A 13,046-nucleotide genomic window follows, 5' to 3' on the forward strand; every position below is an offset into this window, starting at 1 on the left:
AGGTTTGAGGTTATTTTTTAATAACCTCTTTTTGCTAGGGGCATTGAGGCCCCTAGGATTCCAAGTAGTGAGCTTCATACCTGATTGGGAAGGCACTTCCCCTTCCCATTGTAGAAAATTTGATCTATCTTGTGTTGTTCCTTACTGAGACCCTCTGCTTCTCTATGTTCCTTTAGAGACTTACTACCTCTTTTTCCTTTCATCATGCCGCAACATGGGGACTTAGGCCCTTCTTGAGACATGTAGATGCCTAGCTGATCTAGGTTAACTTTTGCTATCTGTCCTATATCAATCTTTTCTGATAGAAAGTGTTCCTGAACCTCTAGATCAACTTCTAAAATAATCTATTAAGAAAGATCAATTTTTTTGGAGAATGTTGAAGCCATGTTTTCCATTTGAATATTTAATGTGTCTCTTCTAAGTTCTTCACATGAATAGTTTTCCCCTCCTAATTGGATGACCCTTTGGATAAGTTCTTCCTTTCAGGCCACTGAAGAATTTTCAATATTTGTCAAGACAAAATGCTTGGACTAAATCATCAACGAGCTGATCAATCTTCACTCTTTCTATCTCTTCCATATCTAGTTTTACATTTGAAGGGTTTGAGTAGCTATCCTTATTCATAAATTCTTGAAATTCCTTGACTGGTAATTCAACTACTTGTACATTATCTTTGACTTCCTACTAGAGCCTACTACACAGAGTGAATGGTGAATTGCTGGTATTAGCTGGAGTCTGCCAAAACTTATTAAGTTTGATAGTGGACTCCACCATATTGTCTTCCACCCATGGTAGATTTGGTTGCAGAGAGATTGGATCCTTATGATGTTCCTTTTTGCTACTTTCCCTACATGAAGTGAACAACATGGTGTTTTCAAGCTCCTCTAATTGTCTTCCTTGATTATCCTCTGAAGTACCTGCTTGTTGAGGGGCAAAAAATTATTTTAGATGAGTATCTTCACTTGTTGGATATACTGAGCTTTTTGAGCCCTTCTCATAAGATGTATTTACTGGTCTCTTTTGAGAGAGAGAATTAACCTTTTGCATTTACTCCCTATTATCAAAAGGTTCCTGGCCCTAAGATGTCTGTATTGATCTACCTCTATTTTTCCTTCTCTTCTTTCTCCTTTCATTCTTACTTTCTTTCCTATTGTCCACAATGGTGCTCAATAACCTAGGCTTGCTAGAAGAGTTCGCATATTTATTACCATGATTGTCCTTATCCCTAGAAACAATCTCTTGGGAAGATATGTCCTTGATTCCCATTGGATTCTTATCTAGAGGGGAGAAATTATCTTCTTTATTTGTTGATTTGTTTGCTTTGCCTTTTTGGTGCTTTACCCTTTCTCTTGTCCTATGATTTTCCTTGAAAGGAGTAGAATCAAACAAATCTATAGCAATTCTTATGAAGCATTCCTTGGGCATCTAATCTCCTTGAAGCATCTTGAGATGTCTTCTTCTGATTAGAGGAAGGAACTCACAAAGATCTGTTGTTACATCCATCATATTGAAAGACTGGCTTCTTTCATCATCAAGTTTGATGATATCCAAGATTTTTCCCTCATATTTGATAAATTCTAGATCATATTTTGATCTATTTGTAATGAATTTTAAATGTTTGGTCTTGGATTCATTGATTTGGCTACTGATTAGAAGTTTTACATTATTACTTGTTTCATATGCCAAATCCAAACCAATGAGGTTTCCTAAAATCTACCAATTCTTTTTAAAATGTTGATGTGCTTTAACTTTAGGGGTAATGAGTGAACTACATATGATGTAGGAATTGTGAAATCTAAATCGCTTACATTGCAGTTAGGACTCTAATCAAAAAAATGAAGAGCATGGCCTTTGAACATGCATTCAAAGGCATTAAGGAAATATTTCTTAACTAAATCATCATAGCAACGAAGATAAAAAAATCTATAAGAAAATTTAGAGATACATACCTGGGCACCATAGAACTCATCAAGCCAATCGATCAATCTATGTAAGTCAGAAGCATGGCCATTCCAATAGGTGGAAAGGCCTACCTCTTGACTTTATTCACATTGTTCTTCACTAACTTGATCAATAATGATGAGGACCATGTTGTTGAGTTTAATTGAGGAATGATGGATGGAAGTGGAGAATTTAGGTTTTAGATGGAATTTTTTCTTAGCTCTACAATGTGGAGGAATGTAAGGTGGAGACAAAACCATGGGAGGGTAGGTCGGCAAATGAGATGGCATGGCTAAATTAAGAGGATGGGAAGAACCCTCAAACCTTGGGCGAGGTAAAATTTGGTTCATGCTGGCATACTTGGTTGAGTTGAATACTTCAATCTTCTTGTCTAGGTTTGAAATGGAGAAGATTTTGGGAGGTATATCTCGACAAGTTTTTCCTATCATAGGCTCCTCCTTCTCCAAATGCAAATCTGCCAAAGGTGCATAGAAGTTTAAAGTGTGAATCTTCTCTATGTCAAGGTAGCCAAGATCTCCTACCTTGCTTTGGGCATGAAGGTGAGTGAAGACTTGCCAAACCAATTTGATGTCTGATGGTAGTGCCCTAAATGTTTCCTTGCATTGATTGTAGTGAAGGGCTTAGGGTTTTTAGCTTGATGTTTGCAATTCACATTTTTCGCAGTGTGGTTTTTACTTGCCATTTTTTTCCTAATAAAAATATTTTATTATTGGACTCTTAAAAATGTACATACATTTAATATAATTAATCATTAATAATTAAATTTCAACAAATAATTGAAAATGATACTATTGTAATGTCTAAATATGTCAAATATCATTTCTTATTAATTTAATTTTAAGAAATAAATAATATGTGCATGAACGAATACTTCTCAAATTCATCATTAATAAAAAAGAAACTCATGTATTATTTAAGGTCTATATTCAAACTTAAAAATAAAATAAATCATATGAAAAAGCATTCATCCATATTCATCCACAAACTCTTGTAATAATCATATCTAAATATTTTCAAAAGATTAATTTTTATTAGATTTAGAATAACAATTACACTTCCTAAATAAAATAAATCGAATCCAGTGTAGTTCATAACAACTTGACCACTGATGTTGCTAAAGTATGCTTTCAATGCCCTAAAAATAATTTAGAAATCAATGACTTTGAGTGTTTGAATTTTTTGCCTAAGCATTTAATTCATTTAGGACTTATGCCATCAAATTCATCATGACTTACATTCTTGGCCTCTATTATTTTCTAGTGTGTTTGGAAGTTGTTCTCTTTTCTAAAAAAAAGGATTGGTAGATATTCAATCTTTACTTTTGGTTTTGCCACTAGTTGATAAAAACTAGATTCTAGAATGCAATTTGAGAGTTGCTGATAAAGAAAATTAGATTAAACCCTAATTCAAAAAAATTAACCTTAATCATGAACAAATATAGTATTATGTATCATATAATGATTGCTTGTAAAGAAATATAAGCTACTGATGGTGTCCCAAATAATTGAATTAACACGGGTTACATTGACATTTGTAAAGGCCTGCTAATGAACTTTGGCAAAAGTAATTTTAGTTTATTTGCATACATAAGTATACAAAGGATAAAATATTTATTAGAAAATATAGAAACAAAGTTTAAACTTGATTAAGAACAAATGAAGAATATCTAGGAAACATAAAAAAATGTAAGAATGCTAAGGTGTGTGGAATCAGTTGCTACACTAATCTTGAGAGAACAATTATGCAAATTCAACTAACTATTGCAAAGATCTCGAGAATGCATAAGAATATAATCAAAATAACAAATAACACATAAGACAATGATTACTAAGGGGAAATCCTCTGGGGAGAAATAGCCCACCCTCCAAAACCCACACAATGTATTGTCAAATTAGAAAGATTACAACACACTTGCATTGCATGTTCTTATAGGAGCACATCACCACAACTCAAACTCAAACTTGGACTTAGAGAGACTCCTTCTAGCACCTAGTCTTGCAAAAAAAATTCAATGATTCAAACACCTCCCCAAGCCCTCCTTTTATTGTGATTTACAACTGGAAACCATTTTTAGTATTACAAAACAATGGGCCAAAACTATGGGCAAAAAAATAATGCCACATGTTACCCACTTGTCATTTGTAACTCCAAGAACACCATTTTCGTCCATAATTTTTTCCTCTAGTTTAGACCCCCATAAAATTCATATAATGAGTTGTTTATACTCTAAAAATAGCCCTACTATATTGTACTAGGGACAAGACACATTTTTAACAACTCATACACCTTTTTCCAACTCATAAACATGTGGAAAACTACCACAAACAAATTCTATAATTTTTTACAATTTTCCAGAAAAGGCTTTCAAGGTTGAGACACAAATCTCAACATTCTCCCACTTTTCAAATATCTTTCAAGAGTTAGGGGATCCAAAGTGTCAAGGACTTAATTGCTAGGGGCCAAGAGGCCCATAGATTCTGAACATGATCTGAATTTCTCTGTGCTCATGGGCTTAGTTAATGCATCAACAACATTCACCAAAGTCTCCACCTTCTCTAGCTTCACCTTATCATCTTCGACCATATCTCTCACAAAATGATATTTCACATCAATGTGCTTGGTCATGGCATGAAATGTCGAGTTCTTTGCTAGGCAGATTGCACTCTGACTATCACTATAAATTGTCACTACATCATATTTGAGCTCTATATCTAAACATAGTCTCTTAAGCCAAAAAGCTTCCTTGCAAGCATGAGTAGCTACCATATACTCTACCTTTATAGTGGACAAAGTGACCACACCTTATCACTTTCTCATCCAACTAATTACACCACCTAATAATGTAAACACATATACACTGGTGGATCTTCTTCTATCAACATTGTGGGCCCAATCTGAATCCACATAGCCTTGAATATCTAAGGAATTGTTATTTCCTATTCCATTGAAACATATAGATTACTTTGAGGTACCCTACAAGTATTTGAAAACTCTTTTTATTGCATCCCAATGTGCTCTTCCTAGATTAGACATGTAATGGGAAAGTAATCCCACTACTTGGGCATTGTCTAGTCTTGTATAGACCATAGCATACATCAAACTTTTGATTGCACTCTAATATGGTACTCGACTCATCTCTTCCATCTCAAATGGGGATGAAGGACATTGTGATCTAGAAAGCCTTGTTCTCTTAGTAACAAGAACACTTAATGGTCTATAATCCTACATATTGAATCTTCTTAGAATATTACCAACATACTTACTCTGGCCTAGCCAAAGCATTTTATTTTGTCTATCTCTTATAATCTCCATTCCTAGTATGTGCCTTGTTTCACCAAGATCTTTCATTTCAAACTTTGCTAAGAGGTAAGATTTTAATTATATAATCAAACTTTTTCCTCTTCCAATAAACAACATGTCATCAACATATAAGGGAATAACTAGAAAATTATCACCATCAAACTTGTAATATATATAGTGATTAGATTTGGATTGTACAAATTACTAATTCAATATATATGTATCAAATTGTTGGCACCACATCCTACGACTTTTTTTAAAACCATACAAGGATTTTTTCAATTTACAAACCAAATGACTTTTACCTTACAACACAAAGTGCTCTGGTTGTGTCATATAAATTTCTTCCTCTCAATATCAATGAAGGAAAGTTGTCTTCACATCCATTTGCTCAACTTCTAGATCATAAGCTATTGCAATAGAAAGTAAAAATCAAATGGATGTCATTTTTGCTACAAGAGAAAAAAATTTCACCATAATCAATTCCTACAACCTAGGAGTAACCTTTTGCAACCAATCATGTTTTATACTTTTCAATGCCTCCATTTGAACCCATCTTCCTTTTGAACACCAAACTACAACTAATAGGTTTACGTCCTTTAGGGAATGGTATAGGATCCCATGTGTCATTGCTCTTAAGAGCTGCCATCTCTTCTTCCATGGCTATTTTCCATGACTCTGAATCATTCATACCAAGAGCCTCTTATATAAATTTTGGTTCATCAACTTTAGCATTTCAAGAAAATATACACCTCCAATCATTAGGAGAACATCCATACCTTTTTGGTGCTTTCGTCTATCTACTAGACCTTCGAACAAGATTTGGTTTAGGTTTAGGTTCATGATCAAGTTCTCCCTCTTCCTCTAATGGTTCAGAACTCATAGAGCTCTCTTCAATGTCTCATCTTTCTAAGGGCCTCAATTCAACTTTCTTAGGTGTAGCAGGAAGTTGATTCACAATTTTCTTTTCTTCTATCTATTCTAGCTGCATTGTAAGAGAAGAAGGCTTAGTTTCTGTAAAAACAACACTTTTAAAATAAAATACCTTTTGTGCAATAGGATTGCAAATCTTTTATCCTTTAACAATAACTATATTTGATGAAGATACATTTGACAAATTTTTTGTCCAATTTTGTCACTTCTCCTTTGGCACATGAGCATATGCGTCACAACCAAAAACTCTTAGATGTCTAAGTGAAGGCTTGTAGCCTAACCATGCTTCCATTGGTATCTTATGAACAAAAGATGATGTAGGAGACTTTTTTTATTAGGTAGCAGGTAGTGGCTATAGTTTCAACTTAGAACTTTTGTTCCAGTCTAGATCCACTTAGCATACTCCTAGCCTTGTTCATCAAGCTCTTGTTCATTCTTTCTAGAACTCTGTTCTACTATATAGAATATGGAGTTGTTTTCTCTCTTTTAATACTAAAATCTTTACAAAATGTGTCAAAGTCATTAGAGAAATATTCACCACCATTATCAATTCTCAAAAATTTTATCTTCTTTCCATTTTGCAACTCAACCATTGCTTTAAATTCTTTGAAAGGATCGAAAACTTCAGCTTTACTCCTAAGAAAATAAACCCATGTTCTTCTATTGAAATCATCAATGAAAGAAACATAATAAACTCATCTACCAATAGAAGGAACATCAACTGGACCAAACACATTCAAATGGATTAAATCCAAAATACATGAGGACTAATGACAACTTGAGTAAAACTGAATGTGGTTTTGTTTACCATAGATACAATGCTCACAAAAATCAAACTCAACCCATCAACAAGGTTTTTACTTTTTAAGGTTTGTAGTCCCCTCTCACCTATGTGGCTAAGTCTCTGGTACCATAACATTGTCTTCTTTGTAGGAAACTTTGATTAAGTAGATAGAGAACCCTTGGGTACCCAAAATCCATGACCATCTATTGAAAGAGAACCATTTTGCTTCTCCAATAAAGTAGTCCTCTTTACAATCTTATCAGAAGTGCTATTACACTCAAGTGTGCATGCATCAAGCTAGTACAATGTACCTAATTTTCTTCCTCTTTCTATTACCATAGCACCTCTCACCATTTTCACACCTGCTTTAGAAAAAAGTACATGCACACCTGCATCTATTAGTTTACTAAAAGATAAAAAATTCCTTGCTAGTCCTGCCATATGCAAGACACCATCAAATCTTCTAATTCTTCCATTAGAAAATTTCACATGAATACTTCCATGACCAACAATATCAAGAACTAAGTTATCACCCAAATACACCTTACCACCATCAAACTTTTTATAATTACTAAATCAATTTCTATTAGGAGTCATGTGAAAAGATGCACCTAAGTCTATCAACCATGAATTGTCACCTAAATTAGTGGCCAAGGCTATAATGAAAACATCTTCATCTTCATTCTCAGACTCAAAATCAAAATCTTGCTTCTTCTTCTTTTTCATTTTCTCTTCTTTGCAGTCCTTTTAGAAGTGTCTAGGTTTTCCACAAGTCCAACCAGATTTCCTTGGACTTATCAAGAGATTTTAATCTCCCCTTATTCTTGGATATAGAATGGCCATGCTTCTTTTCATTATCGCCTCTTTCTTTTGGTCTTCCTTGAATAGTCAAAGACTCTTTGGCATTCAAGGAGACCTTCCTCCTCATCTCCTCAGAAAGTAGAGAACCAACAATGTCCTCCATCTTCAAGACAACTAGAGTTCTCCCTATGGCCATGACAAGGCTATCCCATGAGTCTGGCAATGAATATAGCAAGATTTGACACCTTTCTTCTTCATCCATCGACACCCCAACTGAAGTCAACTGAATCACCAACATATTAAACTTTCAAGATGCTCAAAAATATATCCACCTTGTTCTACTCTCAAGGAATTTACAACTTCTTCCTCAAGAAGATCTTGTTCATAAGTGATTTTTCTTGATATATCTTACTTAGGTTCTTCCAAAGCTTCTTCATGGTAGGTTCTTCATGGAAATTAATTAGAATTGAGTTTGCAAGACACAATTTGATGAGACCTTTAGCTTTGTTATCTATCACATTATACTATGTAGCAGAAGTCAGATCTATGGGCCTCAACTTATTCTAATCAATCACATCCCATAGATCCCACTCAATCAATATATTTTCCACCTTTAGCTTCCACATCTCAAATTTTGTGTTAGGAAACTTCTCTACATCAATCCTCCCTAATATGCTTGCCATCTTTGCACAAGGTCTCACTCAAACCTCTGCACAAGGTCTCACTCAAACCTCTACACAAGGTCTAACTCAAACCTTGATTAGCTCAAAAAACCTTGTACCCAAAAAATAGAACCAAAATTGGCCATGCTCTGATAGCACTTGTAAGGAAGAAAAGGTGTGCAAAATTGTTTCCTACACTAATCTTGAGAGGATGATTATGCAAATTGAACTAACTACTATAGAGATCTCAAGAATACATAACAATATAATAAAAATAAAAATTAACACATAACACAATGATTACTATGGGAAAACCCTTCTAGGATAAAAACCCCACCCTCTAAAACTTGCACAATAAATTCACAAATAAAAAATATTAAAATACACTTGCAATGCAAGTTCTTACAAGAGTGCATCACGACAACTCAAACTCAAACTCAGACTTAGAAAGAATCCTTCTAGCACATAGTCTTGCAAACAAATCTTGATGATTCAAACACCTCCCCAAGCCATCCTTTTATAGTGATTTACAACTTGGAAAACATTTTTGGTCTTACAAAACCATAGGCCAAAACCATGGGAAAAAAAACAATACCACATGTTACCCACTTGTCATTTCTAACTCCAAGAATAGCATTTTCGTCCATAATTTTGTCCTCTAGTTTAAAACCCCATAAAATTAATATAATGAGTTGTTTATACTCCAAAAATATCCCTCCTATATTGTATTAGGGACAAGACATGTTTTTAAAAACTCATACACCTTTTTCCAACTCATAAACATGTGGAAAACTGCCACAAACAAATTCTAGACTTTTCTACAATTTTTTGGAAAAGGCTTGCAAGGTTGAGACATAATTGTCAACAAAAAAAGCCATCTTACAAACACAATTCAATAGCTTTGCATTTAAATACATTGAATTTCTTTAAATCGCTCTCTAAAATATCATTGAAAATAATAGTCTTAGCCATAACTTTCCAGCCATTTCCCTTGTTCAAAATAAAAAAGATCATCACCATAGGCTATAATATGATCACCGTAATTAGAAGTAGGAAAAAAATACCAATTCATTTTTCTAATTGAAGATCCCTCACACAAAACCCTCATTCTGATTTTCATAGCATACCATAGCATACTGTCATAGCATACCATAACATGCCACTACACAATCCAAGAGTTGATTAAATAGTACTCTCCCTATAAATACATGACTCACAACATTTTATTATCTATCCTCATACAAAATGACAATCTTTTCATACTATGACTTCTGTGAAGACCCCAAAGACTGGAAAACTTTACTGTGGTTTTCTCTTTATGACATTTGACAATGCCAGGAATTTAGAACATTCTTTCCAAAAGTCCCACAGAACTAAGCCTATTGGCTTAAATATAAAGTCTATAAGTGATATAATTTCTAAATTTGGAGACACACAACTTATTGACACTGGGGAATAGGCGCAAATGAAGTTCTTATAAATTATAAAATTATGGAGATTCTAATAAGTTTTTCAATAGGGAACCTTTAAAACCAAAATCTCAAGTTGATGGAGTGGTACCAAGAGATCTATGTGGACTACATTTACTATGAAGGTAATGGTGTGGTGGACAAGTTGGAAAAATTTGGCTATAATGTCATACAACTAATCAAATGGGAGGACATCAGCCAAATTTTTTCATTAACTTAATTGATGATGGAATATGAGTGTACTTCTCATAATTCCATATGAATCATCACAATAGGTGGTACACTTTTAAGAATCAATGTGGGCTAGAATGCAAGAGGTTTTTTCTTTATAAACTGATAGTTTGGAAAGGTTGCATGAGAATTCTTTCTTATGATCCTCTTTCCATGAGCTTTAATTATTTTTGTAAAAGGATGAATGGAGTGGATTTTTCTAGATATAAAAAATTGACAAAAAAATATGATAAAAACACTTCAATCAAACCCCACTCCAACTATAACTATTGATGGGTAATTACGAAAGGAAAGTGACTGTTAACATGTGCCGATGGGGGAGGTTTTTCCATTTTTGGGATCCCTTGCAATCTTATGATGGGTTTCCAAACCTACAATAAAGCAATGTCAAAAAATTCAAAGGATTTGGTCGAGATATGGGCATTAGTGATCACATGAACCTATTGGGGTTGAGGCTTGCATCTATAAGAGTGAAGCTATGATGATTTATCTATGGGAATGTGGATTATTACCATTTATGAAAGGGATGGTAAAACATGATGAGAACATCTTGATGCAATTCTTCAACTTGTGGAATGACATAAAAGAGAACATCAATGGGATGGCATTCAAAATCATGGAAGAGGATTGCTAAGGTTAGAGGGTTTTCTCTGGTGACAATAATTGGTGCAAGAAGGCTAGAGTGAATGATGAAACCATTTTGTGGAAGCTCTTCATGTTTAATGAGGAATGGGTTTGAATGCATGGTAAGTTTTCTACAGAAGATCTTCCTAAGCCCTAAGATATTATTTTCTATGCCAAAATGAGGTATGTTACCCTCAAGGATTGGTTCCAAATATTTTATTACTATAATTTCCCCATTTTCAACCATTTTAGGAACCTAGATTAAATTTCCTTTTTGTATCTTTTATTTAATTCAATGGAAGACAATATATATAAGGCTGGAAAAAGGAGAGGGTGGTAAACTCTTTATCTCATTTAGAAGGGTTTCATGAATAAACTCTATAACTACCACCTTCCATTAAACACGCTACTTCTTGTCAACATGCTAGCTACTATCACTACCTAAATATCTATGGAGTGTGGCCTTGGTTCAAATCAAGAAAACCCATATCACTAAGGTTAAAATTAGCCTCATTGAGGCAAATACGGACATGAGGAAGAGAAAGAAGAATGCCTAGAGAGCTAGAAAACATCTCCAATTGGAGAAATGCTTTGAGTCTACTATGAGTGAGATAAAACTCACCAAGGGGAAGAGACCCACCTAGTCCCTCAAACATCTTGGTTACCTTAAACTTGTCCCATTTTCAGTTAGAAGTGGGGCGAAGGAAATCAACTCCCCCATGAAAGGTACTCCCAATTGTTGGCGGAGGGGGGGCGGGGGGCGGGGGGCGGGGAAGGGACGCATAGGCTCAACCACGACTAAAGAAAGGTTCGACTGGATAAGATAGATAATTTGATGAAGGAGATGGTATACAATCACATTGGCATCTGCCAAAAATTTGACACACATCCAAAAAAATTATGCATTATTCTACCACTACTCTTTATTTCCTTTAGGTGAATAAGGATATGAAGGACGTGGGAAAGGAGAGCGAGACTACTTGCTCTATTTATGACTTTCTAGTAGAGGACTAGTTGAGGATACTCCTAAAAAAACTTGTTATATAGGAAGGGGTGGACATGAATAGGGACAAGCCTAAGGAGAGGAAGAATGAGTAACCAGAAAAGAATAAGGGCACCTAACCCTAATTTTCTTTTTTCTTTTTCTTTTTATGTTGTCGATCACTCTAAATTTGGTTCCCTACAAGGTTTCATTATATATGTATATGTCTAAGTGCTACACTAATAGCTCTAATATGTCCCTTTGTTGCTATAATGCTTTACCATTTTATTTGCTAGTTACTCTTTAGGACTAATGTTAATAATCATTGTATTCTAGAACTTATTTTTTTTTCTGAAGTATAAAACTGGTATTGGTTAGATGATTAGGATGTAACCTTCGGCTGATCCCTTAGGCTTTTTATACTTTGGGGTCAGCCCCCCATTCTTTTGGCTACTATCTAATACTTCAAAAACATCTCAAAGGATTCTTTAAAGATGAAATTATCAACTTTGATGGAATTAGTGAGAAAATGTTCATGGTCTCTTGTAGATACAAGATGAGTTTGCATTAGAATATTCAAAGTAAAAACATTTGTCAAAGCATATGGTATTGGGAAACTTAAAGTTTTAAGAGACATTGCATAGTGAAAAAAATTGTAGAAAATTTCTACTGCATATGTATCCCAAGGGCCTATAGTTGCTTCTTCTTACCTTTTCAATCTTTTACCAAGGTATCAATAGAGAATATCTAACTTGTTTGGAATTGTGAGCCACAACTATAAGGAAGGGTAGAGAAAGTACAATTTATAATCTTTCTCTTGCTATCTATTTGATAAAATGATCACTTCTTAGCTCAAAGAGAAGTGGATGAATGTTATAAATTTTTGGCTTTCTATGTGTTTATTATATCTCTTTTATATGCATCCTAAATAAAAATCTTGCACCTCTTGGAAAAAAAAAGGGCATATACACAAATATCATGTTAAATATATTTTTCATCAAGTTTTAAAATGGGGCTTGGATCTTTAACAATGAAAAAAAACATTAAAAGAATTGAACTTATCCATAATGCAACCACATTATAAATAAGATAATTAAATTCTTAATAGAATATGAACACATTTTTAAGAACTAGAAGCATTTCTTGTAGTTCTCCATAATCCCATTGGGTTATCATTATCTAAAGTGAGATATATAGAGGGGGGTAGGGTGGGGGGTGGGGGGTGAAGAGTGGGGGAGGCAAGTGAAGAAGGTGTGTGTGTGTGTGTGTGTGTGTGTGTGTGTGAGAGAGAGAGAGAG

The sequence above is a fragment of the Cupressus sempervirens genome, chromosome 3, assembly GCF_028749045.1.
Source record: "Cupressus sempervirens isolate cs-2001-9-10 chromosome 3, ASM2874904v1, whole genome shotgun sequence".
In the NCBI taxonomy this organism is placed as follows: domain Eukaryota; kingdom Viridiplantae; phylum Streptophyta; class Pinopsida; order Cupressales; family Cupressaceae; genus Cupressus; species Cupressus sempervirens.